This window comes from Acyrthosiphon pisum, chromosome A2 (assembly GCF_005508785.2).
Source record: "Acyrthosiphon pisum isolate AL4f chromosome A2, pea_aphid_22Mar2018_4r6ur, whole genome shotgun sequence".
NCBI classification, from domain to species: domain Eukaryota; kingdom Metazoa; phylum Arthropoda; class Insecta; order Hemiptera; family Aphididae; genus Acyrthosiphon; species Acyrthosiphon pisum.
The window spans coordinates 115,979,448-115,988,933 of record NC_042495.1 but is presented as its reverse complement, the minus strand read 5'-3'; positions in this window follow the sequence as shown (position 1 = coordinate 115,988,933).

Below are 9,486 nucleotides of genomic sequence, written 5' to 3'. Positions count from 1 at the left end.
ACTGTACAGCAGAGCGACATCCACTTACCCACCTTTTTTTTGTTGAAAATCAACGATTTCAACATTAAAAACGATGGCATCCAAAGCAATAGGCCAATTGTTGTAGATAAAACTCGATAACTTAAAATGAGCTTTACCACACGCATATTATTTTGATCGCACATTCGCACCACGTCAGCTTCAAAATCTACATGAGTATGAATAACAAATGAGTCTAAAAAAAGGTGTCCTGTAAATTGTAAGTAAGATCTAATAATAATATTAGCACAATGGCTTGATGACTGTCGAGAGGTGCTGCATATAACCTATCTATTGACTATTGACAAACATACAGAACCCCTTAATTATATTTAAAATGTATTATATATTTATACTTATACTTTATAGTACCATACGTCCATACACATTACTGCCATACGTTTTCATATTATGTAACCTTGGGTCTAGACATCATGTTAGTCAGTTGGTGGCTTGGTGCCCCAATCAGCTGCTCAAGTTTCGCATCTACCTATATTGTTCTATGATAATAATCACGAATCACGATGTAGATATCAGTTGAAACGAAATACCGTGTTCAACTTCGATTACTAAAATATCCCACAAAAATCATTACCTAATTTACTATTATAGGATTTTATTAATAGGTTTTTTTACATGTTTAAAACGTGTTTTTTTTGTTTTAAACAAAAAAAACAATCTTTAAAAAACGTTTGAAACGCGTTTTTTTTTGTTTTAAACGTTTTATTTGTTTTTTTTATTTTTTTTTTAAAAAAACGTGTTTTTCAACAACCCTGGTCATAGCTATATACAATCAGAACTCAAAAACGAACCAGCTACATTTGACCTAATATATAACTTCAAACCATGAAATTATTCCAGTGTCTAATAAACTAAAGGGTGGCATAACATAATAGTTCATTGTTCATAACGAGATAATTTATGTCGAACAAAATTTGATTGAAATCCCTAATCCAAATAGACATTTTAAATACAGTAGTTATGACTTACAAAACACACTATTAAATCGACACACCGAAAAAATGTCAAATGGGACACACGAAAAACAATGAAACATAATATATACAAGCATTAATATAAAAGCAGAGAGTTAATCAGATTTGTTGAAATAATCTTACTTTCTATAACCTTAAAGGTCTTATAAACTAAGAAAGTTGATTATTTTTTATCTAAATACTTTCATTAATTATTATTCTAAAGACAAAACTAGGATTTGTTTCAATAAACTTAGATAATCCTCTGCTTTTATATTTATGATTGTATTTTTATTGTTTTTCATGTGTCCCATTTTAAATTTTATCGGTTTGTCGACCTGATCGTTATTTTTCTTTCGTCATTTTTTAATACACTATCGGTCATTACTTTAGGATTATTGCGATTATTTAGTGAACTTCTGATTTGTGTGCTGGTTGTCAAAGGTTGGTTTTGAATTAACCTTCGGCTCAAAAAGTGTTGTCGAATGATTTGTGTTTAACACCAATTTGTGTTTGTCTTTGCATATTTTTTGCTTTGTATTACTGGCGTCTAGCTTGTTGGCTGTTATTATTAATAGTATTATGCAAGGCTGGACATTAACGGGCTAATAAGTTAAAAGTTGAGTTAATTTTAACTTATAAACTTAATTTATTATAGTTTGTGGTTTTAATTAACTTTACTTTATACCTTAACTCATCTGCCTCTATGTTAATAATTGTTTACTCTAATCTATATCAATATTATTAAGTATTATTTTTACTTATACTTGTTTGTAATGTACACTGACACCGTTAGGGCGTACCTATATACTATAAATAAATAAAATCATCTCAAAACTTTTTTTTTTTTAATATTCACAGTTAAACGGACTCAATATCGACCGTTTATCAGACATTCCATATACCTAGGTAATATTCTGCATTCACTATATTATGCAGGTTATTTAAATATGTACGTAGGTACTACACCGTAAATGAACATTAGTTTGTAAGTGCAAGGTGACTAAGTTCTAAGTACAATTTTTATTATTGACTTAAGCATCTTTGTTTATTAATAAATATACTAAGTAAAAAGTCTTATTAGATACTTACTTATTAGTTATTACTAATTTAATAATAATAATTAGTGTAAGTTATTAATTATTATCATATACCTATAAACTATAACGAACAGTCGAACAGCCCCTACTGACTACTACACCACCAGCTTGCCAACCGGGTAACCGGTCAATTCGGCGAAATTAATTTCGGCAAAAGACTTTTTGGCTAATCTTTTTCGGCGAACGGTTATATTGGTGAACAAATATATTGGCAAAACCGGAGATTTAATTACATTTTATGAGATTAAGAATAGGTATATTAACATTAAAAAAATTTAAAAATTTAAATTTTAAATTCCACATTATATAATTCAATAATTTAGTCAATAATTTCTTAAATAAAAAGAGATGTTCTAGAATCATATATAATAAATAATAAAAATAATACTTTAATAATAAGAGACATCTTAGCATATTTACATAATAATTAATTTGTAAAAATTTAAAAGTCCATATTGTATAATTCAACAATTTAGTCGATAAAAAGAAATGTCCTAGAACTATAAATAATAAAAATAGCAAAATATATACAATAAGCATTACGCAAATAGGAAAAGTGAAGGAGAATATCTACATTATAATATATTTATGAGGAGGGAGGCTGTCCATTGACAAAACCCTCTAGTGGTGTTTTGGTTAGGTATTTATTAACGTATTAAATTACAAATAAACTCTGTGTTACATATATTTAAAGATTCGCGTTTAATGTATTTTAGCCGATATATCCGACATATGCCGAAATTACTTTCGCTGAGATGTCCTAAAACCTGCCAATACCGTTCTAGGGGACAAGATAAAGTGAGAGAGAAAACACTGTTCCAAAGGCATAGTATTCTTTCTCCCTCGGCTATCTCGTCCGCTGATTTCTCTCTTTTAGAGCTCTCCATTATTTTATAGGTCTGTGGTTATAACTTATTAGCCTATAATGAACATTTATAAAAACATTATGTTTGGATTACAAAATACCTAGGACTGGCGTGTTATACTTACAACGTTTTAGAATTTATTCAAAATGTTTATTTTAATTGGAAAATCCAGGGCTTTTTTCGTTTCTCTTCCAGGTTCTCGAGTACATGGCGAAGTCAAGTTATTTCGTATCTTTTGGTATTCCGGGTAGTCTTGGATCATGTGCAGAGCTATTAGGCGGCTTGGCATTTATTGCATTTGGGTAGACGATCATAATATATTATTATATTTATTGTTTTCGAGGATTCAGCAATAATGCAATAACGAAAACTGTGCGTATATTTTGGATTGCAAATAAATCCAAACCCGACCTACTGCAAGTTTTCATCGAAATCTTTTTGAAAAAATTATACAATTTACACTACATATTATAAAAACGCACATAACCGTATTTTCGAGTTTGCCGGATAGTACAAAATCGAACAGTACATAAATAAATTAGATTTTGCCATATCTGCCACAATGTGCAGCATATACATTATACATAGTATCGGACGAAATATAAGACAAAGACGATAATAAAACGTGTGCGATAATAATAATACGCATTTGCGTTAGGAATTCAATTATTATACAGCACTGCAGTATTATATATATGGTATACATAAAAATCGCTTGGTTGTAAAATGAGTTTCGGTTCCATTCTTCTCCCCCCCCCCTCGCCATCATTTTCCACCCCCGTTTTGCCATAAAATATATTTCGCTGAGAATGCCGCAGCAGCCGCGGTAATAATGTGGCGCATTCGTTGAAGACCATTGGCGGCCGTCTGTCATTCGAGACTTCGGTCGTCCGTGATCCCCGATTAGCGCGATAAATATCGAATCGTGGAGTTTAAGAACCGCAAGCGTCAAGTCGGGTTTATTTCATATTTTTATTATTATTATTATTATATTCGAGGACTTTGCAGACACGAAAATAATAATAGAAAAAAAAATCGAAATCAATGTAGTGAACAGTCGCTATATTATATTATATACAGTATTATAGTGTATCAATATATAACTAATATACGACGTCGATAAAATATCTCGCAGGCAGTGTTCGAAAAGTCAAAACGATGAATCGTGACTTGTGATCGTTCTGCTCTATGGTTGGTCATCCCTCGGCTGGAATCGATCATTTTTGACAGGCATAGGTAGTCGCTTTAAACGACCCACTAACCCCGGAAAACTTGTCGTCGTGTACGACGGGTTGCGTGAAAAAACGCCGTGCAATTCTTCGTCGCAGTATACGTCTTTCGCTTAAAATATTAAAATGTCGTAGTAAATGTCATTGTATTAATATTATATTATTATATTGGGCAACCGGCATGCTGTAAATTTGTGAGGGGAAAAAATGTTTATCGCTATTAAATTTAACGCGACCATACGAATAACACGAAATTTTAATGTTATCCACGTATTTACCTATAGGCTATAATAATATAATATACGAATTAAAACTACTGGTAATATTAATTTATTTCCACCCAGGCCCGACCGAATACAAGCCGTTGCGCCAATACGCGGTTTCGCGATTCGACATATTTTGTTTTTTAATCTAAATTTATATTTTTATTTATATACGACACCCGTTTCAAATAAAAACGAAATAAAATAAAACGTTTAAACATGGTGCTCGGCAATTATATTATATATTATATATATGCGTGTGTGTACTGGCAATGGCAATTATCGTTAACTTCTGTCGTAAAATAAAAAAAAAAAATCGTCCTAAGTCTGCAATCGCCGTCTACATTATTTATAATATATAATATTATAATATTAAATATAACCAGTATTAAGTACACAATATTATGCTGTACACAGAGTAATAAAAATAAAACGGTCGAGGTATATACTTTAATATCGTGTTATATTACCGTTTTGAAGAAGACCAGTACCTCTATATACTCGCGTAAATATATACCTTTAGGTGATACTTTTACACGATAGATATGATACATATTATTATAAATAATAACTATATATATATATATTATATAATATATACTATACACGCGTGTCTCAAGACGATTCGATATGACATATATTTTTTTTATATATTATTATACATATCCGAGTGCGTAATGTTCAATCGATACGATCTTTAATACATACGTTATCTTCAATTTATTCATGGTCAAACACTTTCAGATGTACGATTGAGACCGCGATTGGTATACCATTATTATAGATCGTCAATCGTCATGGTACATATCGGTTAGGCATATTCCCTTGAGATTTGCAAGTGGCGTTGCAGATATTCTGCTCGTTTAATGCAAACGTCCGTGTGGCGTCAGTCGTTTGATATGTGACGAACGCGTAGCTGCAAATAGGGGGGCTTTAGGGGCTAAGCCCTCCCAAAAATGTCCATAGCCCCCCCAAACATTTCCTACATTTTGTTTTAAACTTATTCAAGATTATAAAAGTAAGGCTTTAGCCCCCCCCCCCCCAAATCCCAAACGCTATTTGCGCCTATGGCGACGAAGTCAGATACTTTTGAAGGAGTGACCCGTGAAGCTGATAAGTCAGAATACTTTCGTAATATCGATTATAATCGGTTCTATGACAAGCCGAAATGGTACCTCTGAGCAGGGGGCAGTTTCTGGATAAGTATTACTCATATTGTATCTTATAAAATTTGTTCATTGTATATCTATATTACAGTGACTTTTATATCTATAAATACTTTTTCTATATTCCATGGTGTATTTTTTAATTATGCTTACGTTATTTAATGTACTAGATACTAAAATAGATGCATTTTTTTAGTAAAATTTGACAAATAATATATAATATTATCCTAACAAAAACACTTCGCCAATTTCCGTGTAAAAAAAACGTAAAGTATAAAACAAATCGTCTTTAAACGTTGTGAAATAATTTTATAGCTAAGTCTTTGAACTATAGAGTAAAAATATAATTTATGTTAAAACTTAAAATAGTCTGCTAAATAATTAAACTTACCTTGGTGATTTTAAAACACTTGCATTAGTAATACACTGCATATTTCAATATAAGTAGACTATATTACTATGTACTATGTGTCTATGTTTTTAAATTTTTAACTTAAGTCACTAAACAAAGTTCAAATATTTAACAAACCGTTTTAACAGAAAATTTACTATAAGTTGACAAAAAAAAATTACGTAAAATTGAAAGTCGTCGAACGACACTAATAATAACTAATAGACGGTAGGAATAAAATTAGTATGTATAATACTAATATTATAATATACGGATTAAAACGCGGTGTCACTGTACAATAATAAAATCTGTTAAATACCGCGATTTCGTTTTAGTTTCTCCACATCGGGTTTTCGCCCGATTTCATCTCGCCATAAAATCATCGTCCTGACGGCTATAATAGGTATACCTATTATACTATAGTATTTTTTTTTATCTTTACGCTATAATAGTATAATACATATTAAGTAGGTATTATATTATATTATTTATATGTATATGGTAGACCTTATAAACGGTTGGCATACATACGATATGAATATATTTTTGTTAGGTCCACGTATTTTCTAATATTTAGTAGGTATTTATAAACATTTTTTTTTTCAAATGAAAACTTCCCTTTTTATCATAGATTGTTAAGCAGATTTTTTTATCATAGATTGTTAAGCAGATTTTTTTCTCATTTTGGTGCATTTATATAAAAATCTAAACGATCAAGACTAAAAAGGAATAAGGATAATAGTCCATGATTTAATATTATAAGGTTTAAATAAGTAGATTATGGGAGCTATGATGATATATTAAGAAAGTTATAATAATAATTTAAAATTGTATAATATATTTTGAAATAACTATTAGAATACAATAAAACTAGACAAAATATTATTTACATATTATATATTTTATTATTATTATCATAATAGGTACGACGTATACAACGTTTCACGAATCAAAAATTACTCATTTGAATGTCGACCAGGAAGAACCATTAACATTTTCAAAACAGAGATCTGTTAAAAACTCTTAGAGGAAAAGGGTGTTTCTCTTTGAAAATAAACAGTTTGCATCGCCACTGCAGAACGCACTCCTTAAATGGTATAATCTATCTGATAAAAATCTAAGCAATTGAAAATTTAACATTTGAATATTCCTTTGAAAATTCCAAAAATCACGATTTGGATAAATGCACAATCAATAAGAAAAATAAGGATGAGCTGTATAGATACATATAGTGAATCGCCAAGTACATAGTATAACGAGTGTATAATATGAGTTCATAGTGCAGAAACCTCACAAGCGGGGGCTGTTGGACCTGGAGTACAGGGCCCCGGCTATTTTAGCAGCCCGTTAAAATGTATTTTATTTTGTAATTTTTGAAATTTTGATAGGAATAATTATTTTATAGTAATAGTTTTATTATTTTAAGCTGTGTGTTATCCATTTATTACCTAGAAATCGTGTATGGGACACCCATTTCGTTTTTAATTGGTTGTATTTTTTTTTTTTTTTTGAAGTTTTGTATAAGGCCCGCAAAACCATATTTAGTACAGGAACCCGACATTTGATGTGGGGGGGGGGGGGGAACTGTCTGCAGGAACGATCAATATTTATCGAGTTTGAATAGGTACCTACAATATATGCGAAATACGATATTAATAATATGTTTTTATATTTTACTTTTAATAAAGCTCGGTAACCTCATCTTACGCCAGAGACGGATCCAGGGAGGCCTAGGGGCCCAGGCCCCCTCCAGACATATTTTTTTACAAATATATAAATATTATATATTAAATAAAAACTAAACAAAATCTAAACTTCTTTGAACATTGTCGCTTTATACTTATTTATATTAAATAATCAATAATTTATTTATCACATTGATTACCTATACCTACTATTATGACAACATTTTAAGTAAAGTATAATATTTTATTATAATTGTATTTGTGTTGTAAAAAAAGCATTTTAAATCTTTTTGAATTCCCCAGCTGTCGTGTCCCTGTGCAATATACTGTTAACGTAGGCCGTTTTTTTTTTATTTAATCCCATTGGTACTTACAGATGCGGAATGTTTTTTTTACGTACCTATATAATATACCTACTTAATTTAAAAATATATATAATATTAAATCGGCGGCAAGCAGATTACACGTCGCGGTCGATTTATATTCTTCCGGGACGAGAAAAAAAAACTTGTTGAGATTGTTGATAATATATCGGTAAATAGGTAATAAGTATAACTAATAAAATTTTTTCCGCGCGTAAAATTGTATGTGCGCTAAGCAGTTAACAAAAAATAAATAAATAAAAAATTATTAACTCATATTTCCGTGATCGTACTTCATATAATAATTCGATACAATTTTTAAATTGTAAATATTATGATTTTAATCACGAAAACGTGTCGTTGAAAATGAAATATATTAATGTCACTACCCGAATGCGATTAAAATAAATATCGTCATCTTGATCGCGACAGCGTGACTGTAAAATAATATATTATTATAATTAATTGTAACACAGCAGTAATATGTGATTGAACGAGCCACCTCGGTCTTTCGTGTAAATAAATAATATAATAATAATATATAAACTGAATTTGATTATTATAGTTCCCGGCTCGGAGTAGGTATACCAACAAAATACACATGGACGCAAACAGCCCAATTTTTTGGGCCTCCTTTCAAACCTCCCCCCAACTATTTTCGGCAATAAAAATACGTATAATACCTATATTGAGTATTATTACCACGCTGTAGCTCATCATTAGGAAACAGACAGGAAGGCTGTTGGCTTATACACTTTATAATGTCTATGTCAGTGTTGAATCCAGATATTGTTTCGTGCTGGTTGCACTGCAAGGTTCCCTACCATACGAAAAAGCTTGCCTTAACCTTGATTACAAGCGTGATCGCAGAATTCGTCATTTGAACTTTGAGGTATACAGTTGGGTTGCGAAAATTTTTACTCTCTTCCTCGACGAACATAATATAATTATGCCATATGCAAAAAAAAAAATAAAAAATATAGTTATTATTAGGTATGAAAATATTATAACGTTTACATATTATTTTTCATATAAACGTCATCAAATCAAGTCGAAAAGTTAAGTTTAACATGATCTATTAAATATATTACCCAATCAAAATAAAATTTGGATGTAACCATTTACCTCCAGTACTTATCCATTTTCAAAAAAAAAAAAAATCTTGACCATTTTCTTCAAAAACGAATTTATAATATGATAAATATATTTTTAAAACATATTATAATATTAACAAAAAAAAAAATATATATCTTTGAATTATTAACAATTATATTTTTTTTATAAATATTATATTATTTTTTTGTAAAATTATGTTGAATACAAAAGAAATAAATGACTAAAATATCTGCTAAATATTATTTTAATATTTGAAAGATAATGGACATAATTTTAGTAAATAAATGTGTTGGGAGGAAAATGGAAACTAATTTCC